Source organism: Delphinus delphis, chromosome 3 (genome assembly GCF_949987515.2).
Source record: "Delphinus delphis chromosome 3, mDelDel1.2, whole genome shotgun sequence".
NCBI lineage: Eukaryota > Metazoa > Chordata > Mammalia > Artiodactyla > Delphinidae > Delphinus > Delphinus delphis.
The window spans coordinates 73,609,172-73,622,671 of NC_082685.1; positions in this window are offsets into that span (position 1 = coordinate 73,609,172).

The window sequence follows — 13,500 nt, forward strand, 5'->3', positions numbered from 1 at the left end:
ATTACCCCAAGGTAACTCACGTAGTTTACCATCTTTTGGTAAAGCTTAATTTTACTGTATTTAGTTAGAAAACAAAATGAAAACACCTATGATAGTACCCGTGTTCTAGGTTCAATAGTTTTATTGTTATAATTTCTTCCATACTACCCAAATTAAAAGTAAAAACCAGATTCATTAAAACATCATATTCTGTTTTCCTTACTTTATTCAATTTCCCAGTAAAAATCGAATCAGTTAAGTAGCAGAAACAATTACATGAGAATATTTTCCCCATCTCATTTATTCAAAATAAAATAAAAATAATTTTGTTCAAATCTAATTATCTCAAATAGAATAGTTTATCATTGTTCTAAAATTCAACAGTACTAACATAATAAAGACTATGACTTAACACAATTAACTGATACCTGGAAATAGAAATAATGCCAATTTCCATTTTTTCTAGGAAATAATGTATAATACTGTTTTTACTTCATGGTATCAATAGCTAAATATATTTTATTACAATTCTGACTTGTGATATCTCTTGAGTCTAAATCTTTCTCTACTTAAATTCTTAATCTCCTTAGTTTTTTATATTAAAATATTGTTATCCTCTTTCATAACTTTGGTACCAATAATTTAAGTGATGTTTTAATTATTTCCATAATTTTATATTTATTGTCTTTGCCAAATGCAAAGATGATCACTCCAAATAAAACTTAATATCTCATATACTTATTTTGGATGAATCAAATAAATTATTATAAAACCATGAAAATAAAAGATCATTGAAATTTATATGATTAATAATATGTGGTAAGTATTAAGATCAGTTCTAATAAGAACAGCTGAAATTTCCAATAATATAAACACTGATCACCATTTCCTCTAATCTTTCTGCTTTTTTGCTTTTCCCTTTTTGTTTCTTTGTTCCTTCTTTTGTCCAAGAAAGACAGATCACATTAATCCTAGCAGAAGGTCCTGACAAATCTATCCACCAAGTCATTAGTTCAACTACAACACAGTCAGGCTAAATGATGGCTTCACAGGGGCATTTGTTACAAAGTCAGTTAGCTACATTGATTAGCAAAGCACAGACAGGGACATTCTCATAAAATTCCAGCAGAAAATACAACAACAGAAGGACATCTGGTATGATATTTTTAAAACTTGCTTCTCTATTTGTACAGGGAGAGAACCTTAAAAATTACTTCAGTTATTGGAGACATTAATGTTAATCATGGCTCACAGTGAATGATTTTAAGCTTGAACATATATTTATTCAAGTGTGAACATATCTATGTACATAGATACCACATGCCATCAAAAGATATTTTCTGTCAAAAATTACTTTCCATTAATCTTTATTACAAACATGATATATCAGTATTGCTTTAAAAGTGGGCAACCTGAATGTTTGGCAGAAGGATAAATCCTTAAGTGCAAATACTTTCTGTATGTTTTAATTATCACAACTTTGATAACCTGAAATACATATTAATTATAAAATATTTGACAATTTTTACCTACACTGCTTAAGTAGTAGTTAAATGTTGCTCATCTTCCTTCTTCTGGCTTTGGAGGCAACAACGTCAAACCCAGAAGGCAATAATTTTTGAAATCCAAACACTAAAAGACATGCCTTTGTATGTATCTAAGATAGAGTGTCATGTGGAAAGCAAAAAAGGGACAGACGGGGTGGAAATTGAACTGCTTTCTAGTCTTTTTGAACAAAATGTACACATTGTGACTATTAGATTGGATTTAAATTAATGTTCAAAGAACCAAATGCCTATTCAAACATAACCTTATAAACATTCAGAAGGCTCTTTCAGACTGCTTAGAGACAATAATAGCCACAGACTTAAAAATGAATGAATCTTGTTAGGTCTCCACTCTATACAAGTCTGAGTTATTAAAAGTAGATTCTAAGACATGATTACATGCGGAAGAAATTTCTTGGGGATGGGAGCAAGAGAGAGCCTTCAAACCATGATGCAAGTCTGACACCTACAGAAGGAAAGAGAGAAGAAAGATGAGTGAATGGAAAAAGTTTTCAGACTGCAGAAACCAAGTTTCAAGAAATTTTTGGCTAATGCAATGAGTTTTCCTCCCAGAGTTAGCTATTGGAGGAGTTTACATCTGGAGGAGTTCACATGAGCCTGCTTAGTACCTCTGTCATGTTCAGTGATGGCCTGTGAGCTGCCTGGGGAATGTGTGTCCACAGTGTGAAGGCAGCAATGGACTCAGAGGTGTGCAGGTGGGGTGAGTAAATTATGCTCCCCACTAGGAGATTGGAGCAACACATTGCCATGGTCATCATAAGGCCTGAGATATTATTAATCACCTATTGTTTCAAAATATTGTCTATAATATGCCAGCCCTATTGTAATACTTTTCTCTTTTGCTAATTCTCTATAACTGGGAAAATATTCCAAGAAATAGTGAGATGAATAAAAACATCATTTCTCTTGAAAGTGTTATGCAATTTTACTGCAGTTGTAACCAAAGACCTATCCAGATATTTTAGTGATAGCAATCGGATTATTCTAAAATTTATTAGGAAAAAAGAATGTGCAAAAGATTCATGAATATTATGGGAAAATATAGAAAATACAAAAAGTAAATACAATATGCTGCATAAATATATACAGTAAAAAGGTTAGTGACAAATTGTCTAGTATTACTAAGTATTAAACAAGTATGTTAATGTAAAATTTAAAAGTACAAAATTTGTATTTAGAATATAAGAAAAATTGGCATTTCAAATTTGTGTGAAAAGAATGTGCAAGATAACTAGTGGTATCATATATCCCAATAGTACACTTGGAATAAAACTGATGTATTGAATCTAAAAATCAATTCATACCTGATTGAAGCATTTAGTATAATTAGCTAGAAATACATTACAGAAAGAAAAGATAATATGTATGTATAAGTAAGGGGTTGTGAAAATCTTCTTGAACATGACACAAAACAACAAACCCTGCTCTTTCCTATTAAAAATATTACTACATCAAAATTAATAGCTTATTTGTAAAAAATTTCTGTCTTCCTACAAGATTTTAAAGACCTCTCCCCATTGCAATTTTCCCTGGAGAAGCAATGCACCTCTCTATCCACTGATATCAGGCTTAGCCATGTAATTGGCTTTAACCACTCCATCTGAGCAGTAGTAACGTATGTCTCAACAAAGCAAGAGATGCATGCAGTAGTTGGAGGCTTTGTTTTCTGTTTGGCTCCTGGAATAGGAAACATACACACACAGAAAGAGCTGCAGAAAACTCACCCTGTATAGCTAACCGGAAAGATGAGGAAGAAATAAATGTTTATTTTTGTAAGCTACCATTTTGGGTTTGTTTGTACTATGTTACAAAGCAAAAGAATTCGGGTACATATGATATGGAAGAGATAATCCTATCCGTACAGTTTCTCAAGACAAAATTATCTATTTCTTATGACTCAGAATTCTTTTGTCTCAATCAGATGGTTGATAAAGTGCCTGAACACAAAGATCTAAAAAATTTTTGAAAAATTTATAAGTCTGATGGCCTGGAAACTCCATAATCTTGGCTCTTAAGGGAATAAACTGGTGAGATTACAAAACTAGTACATTTCTTTGTATTTTAAAAAGCATAATATTTATCTGGTAACTAAAGGATCTGGAACACAACTTAATTAACAATACAGAGCATTAATATTTGGGCCACAACCATGACTTTATTGTAATTTAGCATTTAGGGAGAAATCATAACAAATACGTGGCTAAATTTCTAGGTTGCCTATGTTCTACCACAGCTTTAAATTAGATCTTTACTTTCCAAAGTAGATTCCCAAAAGTTGCTCCATGATAAATGTTGTAAGATCAAATCATCTTGGGAAATATTTCACACCACAATTACCTCCTGATAATTTAAGCATCCGCTGTCACAACTAAAGATCTGATCACCCTGAAGTAAATAAAACTATTTGACTCAATTTCCAAGCTTATTTATCTTGGAATGTTTCTTGACCAATAACCCCTATTATCCTTCTGCTAAATTGGGTTTCCTGTAGCACATTTTAGAAAATGTGGAATTAGATGGTCTAAAGACATAAGATGAGGTCATGTAATCTTAACTTCCCCAGAACTAGCTTCTCTGATTTTTATCTTGGACTCTTAATTTTTACATCTAGACAAAAAGTAAACACATATTTTACTAATACATCTTTTGGCAAAATTACAGTAGATGCCTTTTTTATGTTCTCAATGTTCTCCCTATAAAGAATAAAACGACAATAATAAAATACTCTTGTAATTTAATATTAGAAATATTTTTCTATGCATAAGCTTGTATAATTTCTTTTAACATAACTAAAGTGTGTTCTTTAGCATTCAGAAAACTGAAAACCTAAGTAAATGCAGTTTTTCAGTAATATCCCTGGCAGTTTATATATATATATATTTTTTTCTAAATAATAACCGCTCACTTAGAGCTGTGTCTTTATAAACTCAATGATTTAAAAAACTGCTATTATATAAAGTTAAGAACAACTTGGACTGTTCTATCAAGAGAACCAAATTCTAGATATAAAAATAATTTGTATGTAACTTTAAAAATTTCCTTTAACAGAAAAGAGCCTCTAATTCCTCACCTGCAAAACTGTAGTAATAATGAGACCTAATTATTACTACCATAAGTAGTAATAATTAAAGAACCCAAACTGATATCATTGTCAGTGCACCCCAGTTCCCAGTTTTCCTGTCAAGAAGAAAACGTATACCTTCTTCTTTCTTCCTTATAACCTGTTATAATGTTCAACTCTGGCAAAATGTCATGATATAATCAACAAATTTAAATTTTTTTTCTCAATTCTCTTTTTTTGTTGTTGTTAATTCTCCTAACACCTTTCGTTGCTGCTATTGTTAGAAGATTGGATGGGTAAGGGCAATCTATAAATGAAGGAATGAAAATAATAGAAACTTTAAGTCAATAAACTATGCTAATTTTAATAATCATACTGAAACAGGAGGGAAGGGAGCAGGGTACAACCTTTAAAAGAATGACATAGCCCGAGGACATGACATAAACTGATTAGAACCAGATAGGTCCAAGATGGCAGATGAGTCAACTTCCACTAGACCTTGAGCTTCAGTATACACTCATTGTAAACATCAGCAAGCTAAATGACATATTCACAGGTGCCATGACAGTTCCAAGGCAGACCATAAGGGTCTAAAAGTAGGTGGTGATCCAATTCCTGGAAATCCCTACCCCTTTCCCCAAATAGCTGGAATACTCCTCTCACTCATTATCCTATGAAATTACCCAGCCCTATAGAAACTGACAACCCTGGTGTCACTCTTGCCTTCTGAGATGGCCCACACTCTGTGCAGCATGTTTCTCTCTAAATAAACCCACTTCTTAGCTATCACTTTGTCTCTCACTGAATTCTTTCTGTGATGAGACATCAAGAACCTGAGCTTCATTAAGTCCTGAGACCAGGTGTGTGATCTCAGTTAAAAGGCGGTGGGTTCAAGTTCCAAACTGGGTTTTGGCTGGGTTCAAGTCCCGGTGCATGGGTTCAAGTCCCAATCTGCATTACACAGTTTCAATACCATTCCTAATGTATTTTCAGACTCTTGTTTCAAAGTCCTGTTTTCCTCACTCCTTTAGATGACAGTCCAAGAGATCTAAATTTACATACCATTCATACTATTATCAGTCAGTGACTTTTTACATAAGAAACTGAAACCTACTTTCCCTCACCAGTGTTCTCCTGTCCACTTAGTGGAAGATATCCAATTCTCAATCCTGCCTTTCTGGAAGGAATAAAAAGGGCACAAAATCATTAAATGACCTTTTAAGTCAAAAGAAGGATCAAGAATGGAGTCCAAACCTCCTGAAACCCATTGCTTTCTCAATCAACCTGCATATTTTTCAGAGAAAGTTTTCTGGTTTGGCTAAACTGAAGTCCAATGAGGCTTAAGGGAGTCACTGCTTATGATTTCTCCTAACTGTTCTAATATGCATCTGGCATATTTGGAAACTTTTTAGAATCTCTTCCTTTTGAGTGATATTACTTATTAAAGTGAAAATCTTGCCAACTAGACATCCTTAGTAGTTTATTTACCCCTGAGACATATGGTTGATGAGGCTGCATGTGGCAAAGCCTGTGTTCCACTTAAAAAGAACAGAGAATTCACATGGTTGGGATACATAATTCTTTCTGAGCATATAAACCCCCTGCTTCTATGTGTGGAAGCTCATAAAGAACATGTAGAAATTGAGTGAATTGGACCCAATGGTGCTCTGTTGCTCTGTCATGCATAGTAATACAACATCATTTTTCTTGGTTGTTCCTTACAGCAGAAGCAATATATTTAAGAGACACATGGGGATACAAAAAGAAATGAGATTTATGTTTGCATGTGTTTGGAATACTGACAATTAAAAGTTAAACTGAGGAAAATAAATCTTGGGAACTTTTAAAGGTAAATATTATTCTCCCTAATAAGCTATTAAAATAATACATACTTTTATTGTTTTAAAAATATACTATTGAGGGAGAACTACGTGAATTTAGAGGGCTACACCCACAAATTAAAAACATAAAAATTACTTATTAAGAATGTACTTTGAGCAAAAACTCTTTCCAACGGCATTCTTTGGAACACAGAGACAATCCTGATATATTTATGATCATCAAGGACTTCATACTATAACAGGAGACATGAGATATGTAGATAACAACTCTGACCCAAGACAGAGTGTGATAAGCGTTTTATTCAAAATTTAAATATGAGAGGGATTGAAGAGGAGAGGATTGTGATAAGGCTATTTTAATTTAATTTTACCAGTTTTCTTAGGTTTATTTGACACAAACTTGATTTGCAAGTAGTCAGTCTAAATTTGAGAGAATAACAAGGGAACAGAGTCAACACTGTAAGTGCTCACAAGTCCCAGGCACAACATCAGCCAAGCTCATAATTACTGTGCTCTTTGATTCTTGCAACAAACCTTTAAAGACGTTATTACTGGCTGCATTTTACAGATGAGGAAACATTCACAGTAATCAAGTAGTTGGTCCATGATTACTAAGTGACAAAATAAAAAAAAGTAAGCCAGGATTCTTGGATCTGAAATCTTTTTCACTGTCTTGCCTCCTTACCATGGATTTCTATTTAGGAAAAATAGAACAATTTTATATTTTTCCTCCAAAGATTGACAGTTTCTGTTAAAGGAGCCCACATTTAGAGTGAAGATGCTGTCAAAGTTAATTATAAGCAAATGCAAAATTTTATTGTATTAAAAAATTATGAAAACAATAAGCCCAAAAGAAGCAACAGAAAGTAACTGACATATGTATGGAAGATAGATTCTTAATCTCTTCTCAATTTTTTCACATGGAAACATATATACATATATGTGTATATATATGTGTGTGTGTGTGTGTATATATAGATAGATATAGATACATAATTTTCTTTCCTTAATGGGAACAAGAATTTTAGTTCATTCGGTTCACTAGTGTAGCCAAATTACTAGACTGACACAAGATAGACACTTTGTTGAAAGAAATAGCAAAACAGCAATTGGCAAATGCAGGTAAGCAGTACTATGGCCCCGGCCTTTCTTCTTAGTTGTACAATACATCAATGTTCTAATTATTTCTGAAAATTGTATGCAATATTTATTTAAAGTAAAACTAAAACTTATATACCTATTTAAAATGAGTACATCTGGAGAACCACAATTTTACACAGTGAATTAATGGAATTTAAGACAGAAAGAGAAAGGGCAAGCAAACAAAAGATATCTATACCATCATAAATCAAGTATTACAGAACCCAGATGAAACCTCAACTGGAAATCAGACATGTCTGAGTATGGTCAAGAAAATGTATGGGGTTTTTACTCAGAAATCTGTGTGCATGAGCATCTAAATGGGACTCTCAGAATGAACTCATCCTAAAAGAAGAGAAAGCCAGATGTGACAAGCATAACACACTCAGAAAGCCTCAAGGATAGACAGAGAAGACAAATGCTGAGAAGTGCGGTCAATATAATGTGCATTCCATCATGGACTTTTCTGTGGGTCCTAATGAGAAGAACCACTAATAAATATGGATAAAATTTTTACTCACAATTTTAGAACACATAAAAGCACGCTACAAAAGGTTCGTAATCTTCTAAAAATAATTTTATGCAAAAAGAACAAGAATCACAAATCCCAGTTCATTAGAAATATCACCTTGAGAGTATTAGTACATTATTATCAAGCCCTGGTTAAGACCACACTGCCTGGGTGTAATAGTAGGGGCATGCAGCAGATGTTGAATAGCCTGGAATGTGCAGTATAATCCAGCTGAGGTGAAAGTATAATCAATGGCAGAAGTTGTGTAAAAAAAAACCTGATAAGATGGCTGACCAGACTTGTACAGGAGCACATCTGAGACAATGCTGAACTTTTCCAAAAGTATATAGTATGGAGAGTACCAATAAAAGAGAGGTAAAGAGTCATGAAATGTGATCTCATTTGTAACTACAGGCTAATTTGGCGTGGGGAGTTGGGAAACTACAGTAAATAATATAGGAGAGAAAAGGTCATTTTATATATTTTCTACTGTGAACACATTATTATATAACTTTAAATATAAAAGTGTAAAGTAATAGTGTAGCTATTTTTCTGTTTGCGTTGGGAATTTTAGGATTATGGTGGTTCTTACAACTTTAATTGTTTTAGAGAGCAATTTCAAAGGAGAAGCATAAAAGTGTGTCCTGTCTTGCTCTGCTTTTCAATGAACTGTCAAGTTGAAAACAGAGAGATAGTAAAAATATTAGTTTAGTCCAGTTCCTGAGAAGATATGTTCTTCTACTGATCTGGCAATGCATACATTTCAAACTTAACACTGTGAAGGTGTCCAGAAAATTTTGCACTCAACAACTCTGGTAATATTTTGTGCCCAAGACAGCCTTAATCTTCCTCTCAGCTTGACTAAACTTTAGACAGCCTTCTTCCTGACTCTAGACCCCTGACCTCCCTTTTTTTAGAAAATTTACTTTAGAAAACATTTAATTGTAAAACCTTTCAGTGAACCTCTAGATGGTTTTTTAAGATTTCTTGCAAGTTTTACAACCCAGACATGTCTTTCTCAAGGACCTGGGAGCCCTTTCTTTAAAATGTAATCATCAAGGAACATAAGAACTCCTACCTCCCAGTTTCCGTGGGAAGATTGGGTGCCTAACTTTGGCAGAATGACTTGCTCCAAGTTGTAAAATTACCTCCTGACATGAAAATAAGAGAGCGTTTACTTTTCTTCTGAGCAAAGCCAATTATCAAAAACTGATGTCCTACGATATCCCAACCTAGCTTTTAAAAACTCTGAAGTCCTACATTTTAAGTAGAGTTGAGCTCAGACTGAGTTCTGGCCTCTCTACCCTACTGCAGTAACCCTGAGTAAAGTATTCCTTGCTTAACTTTGTCCAGTTTAGCTTTAGCAGTTTCTGTTGTGACATCTGCTAAAATATCCACTTTACCTCTTCTCATATTTTTAAATCAGCATTCTTGATCATCTGAAATAATTAGGATCAAATTCCACCTATGGAATTTTGAAAACTTTTGTTTCATTTGTCCCATTTCCTAGCTTTCAGCCATGTACAGCACTTATTTTTTCTAAATCCTAGTAGGGAAGCGTAAGAAAGGAGAATAGATACTGCCCACTTTACAAATGATTACCATTTCTTAGAAGATATTTGTTATGTAAGGAAGTATAAAGAAAATGTATAAAAGATGTTTTAAAAATAATCTATAAATTTAATTGTGCATGCTATCTTTCCCTACCAGCTGCCAAGCTAAATTAAAACCAGCCTAGTTTTGTAAATACCCAAGGGAAGCACATTAAAAATGAACACAAATAGCCAAAGATAAACTAAATGATGACTTAACCCAAATTTTTAAACCATATTATTTCCCAAGGAGTCTGAAAATAATTTAGAAATTCAATGACTTTAAGTCAGTATATCCAAAATCTGTTTCATGAAACACTAGCCCACCAAAGTGCTATAGGAAAATATACTTCATTTCTCAAATAATTGTGAAAACCAATGCATACTATATCACCATATGAAGATTCAAATTGCACATTAGTTTATAAAACCTGAGCATTTTTCAGTAAAACATGAGAATTGTATTTAACTCAATAATTCCCAATATGTTTTCCTAAGGAATTTTCCCAATTGGTTTATGATTCTCTTTCCTGAGTTCACTTAATACAGAGAGCTAAAAGTACATATTACTTATCAAATGTCTATATTGAGTTTTTAGGCTTTTGTTGTTGTTGTTTTTTAAATTATATCTTGGTCATTATGACATTCAGGCCTGGTACAAAGATATGCTGAGCATTCTTTCTACACTAAAACCTGGATTTCATGCTGGGAAGCTACAATATACATGAGTACATCAAGATTCCTGTAGGAAGAACATTAAGAAAAACATTAAAACTTCTTTGATCTTTAATATCTCAACTGTATTTTTTTAAAAGCAGGATTCAGCTTTTTTAATTTTAAAAGTGTTTCCCCTAAAGCAAAACCCAATTACTACACTCAAAATCTTTCCATTCCCCCACTCACCCCAACATTTTCCAGTCACGCAATCAATTCAGGATTCTCAAAAATAATTCCAATTTGTTTTTTTAAATTTTCTTTACTGTTGCAAACATTGTTTCCTCTGTCTAAAATCTCCTCCCAGCTTCCCCTCCTGGCACATTCCTATTTGTTCTTTAAGGCCCAGTGCCTACATGATGATATGGTCTATGGTGAAATAGTGCATCCATCCCAACCTCCTTCTAATGGAAAAGCCTCCTCCATAGAGACTGGGAAGGTAAAAACTACATTTTCTAGACTTTTGCAGCCTGTGTTGGCTGAAGAGATCAGCCATATGTGCTCTAAATGTGGAAGTCAGAAGGGAGACAGAGAATTTATTTCTGCTGTTGTCTTCACTGGCAAATAAGGCCTGGGTGGAATTTCTTGGGGGAAGCACTAGCAGCAGGTAGCATGTATAGCCATTGGCTTCATGGATATCACAGGTATGGGGCATTTGATCCGCTGGTGAGGATGATGGTACGCATGTAATTGCTCTAATGCAGGCTGCGATTAACACTCAATTCCTGTCTGCTTCTTGACCGCAGAGTGGTGACTTGGTTCTAGCTCCAGATATTGCTGAAACTTTCAGATTGATCAGGCAGATTCATGATCATAAGAGAAGACGCAGTTCCTCAGTAGGTGAGGACTGGAGTGTGGCTTCGGAACAGTTCCTAAAAGCCCACCTTAACTTGTTTCCTCAGCTCTCCTAAAGATTTAGCATGTGACCTAAGTACACGGTAAATAAAGTTCTTGGTGTTTAAACTAGCCAGAGTAGATTCTGTTCTCTGCAACTGAGTCCTGACCTTTAAAAATGTCAATACTCTGTGAATCCTAATTTCCTGAGCTTTTTGCTGTTTTCTCACAGAACCTCATGCACATTAATAGCTTTTATTAAAGTGTACTTTCACACCTCTTCCCAGCAGTCATGTCTTACTGACTTGTATGACAGCCTCCTCTTCTGTGCTCTCCAAAAGACACAATTTTCTTGTGTCCTGTCCTTTCTCTGAGAGGCCTGCCATCTTTTCAAATGCTCCTGGTTATCTTGTGACTCAGCTCCTTGATGGGCTTTATCAGAGTATGCGTTTTGTGGCTGTGTGGCGAGGCTTGTGGGATCTTAATTCCCAGACTAGGTATCAAACCCGGGCCCCTGCAGCGAAAGTATCGAGTCCCAACTACTGGACTGCTAGGGAATTTCCCAGACTATATATTTAAATTCTGTGTCTTTTCCTCATTGTTAGGATGGAAGCAATTTTCTCTTGTCAACGTCTATATTCTGAATGGAATCATAAACTACTTTTTTTTTTTTTTTTTTACATCTTTCTTGGAGTATAATTGCTTTACAATGGTGTGATAAACTACTTTTGCTTTTGTGATCAGAAAGTTATTTTTCAAATAAAAAAGAAAGAAAAAAAAAGAAAGTTATTTTTCCATAATGATCAGATAAATATTTCCAACGTGCTATTACATTCATTTATAAAAAGTGTCTAATCATATGTATAATTTACCTGGAATTTAATATGTGACAGAAAATCATGAATTTTTGTTAAATAAAGCTCTCTCATTGATTTGAGATGCCAAATTTATTATGCATCACTAATGACTACTACTCTGGACATTCTTTTCTGCTCCAATGAGCATCCACTCTTCAGATCTTACCACCTTGTTGTTTTTATTGTAATTTGATAATGTGTTTGATGTCTGAGAGTACATGTTCACCAATCTTATTCTTTTTTTTAAAAAAAAAAAAGTCCCATGTATTCTCATTTTTTTTCTTTACTTTTTTCAGTTGGAATCTTGAATTCATTTTTTAAGAAATCTCATTGGAATTATATTTATTCCTGAAATTAATATCAAGATTATGTCATCACCACATTCAATACACAATACTTCTATGTATTAGAAGTCAAAAAAATTTATGTCTGATTTCCTTAAATTTTTCATAATTAGGTCCAAGATGCAAATATATATATATATATATATATATATATCTCACTTTAAAATACACAAGCAAAATCAAGTACTTAACTGAACTGCAAGTTTCTGCTTTTCCTTCAATGATTTCTTCATTTCCCTAACTCACAAAATAATAGCTATATTCTGGTTTCAATATATCCATGTAAAAAAAAATAGTAACTCTTGGATTCTAGATCAGAGAAGTAGTATAGAATTACTTACAATGATTTATATCAACCACCATTAAACAGTTGAAAAATTACTTTCCATGAATCAAGAACAATTAACAATATTCTGAATTAGACTAACTGTATTTTACTTCAAAAAGAGACAAGAATGCATTTCATATTTTTTAAGAGGCTTTGGTATCAAGTAGTGGTGGACTGGAATTTCAACTCCCTGCTTATTATCTATGTAATTCTGTGAAATTTACTTAATCTCTGGTGCTCCTTAAAAGGGTTAACTATAGTTGCTACCTCATGGAGTTGCTGTGAAGAGTTACATAATTAGTGAACAAAACATTTATCATAGTGACTGGTGTAGACTGTCACTCAATAAATGTAAACTGAAGATTGGATGTCTATTTTGGCTGATTTATACTTTTAAATACAGTTGACCCATGAACTGAGCAGGCCCACTTACACGTGGAGTTTTTTGATAAATACAGCGGTACGATACCACATGATCCGTGGTTGGCTGGATCAAAAAAAAAAAGACATAGGATACGGAGCCAAGGACACAGAGGACCCACTATAAACTATACATGGATTTTCAACTTGGGGGAGGGTCAGTGTGCCTAACACCTGTGTTGTTCAAGGGTCAACTGTAGTGAAAATACATCTATGGAGCTATTTGTTATGTATTATATGAAGAGTTGATATTCTAAATATATACAGACCAGAACAGTATGTGTAATAGTTATAAGTACATAACAGTCACC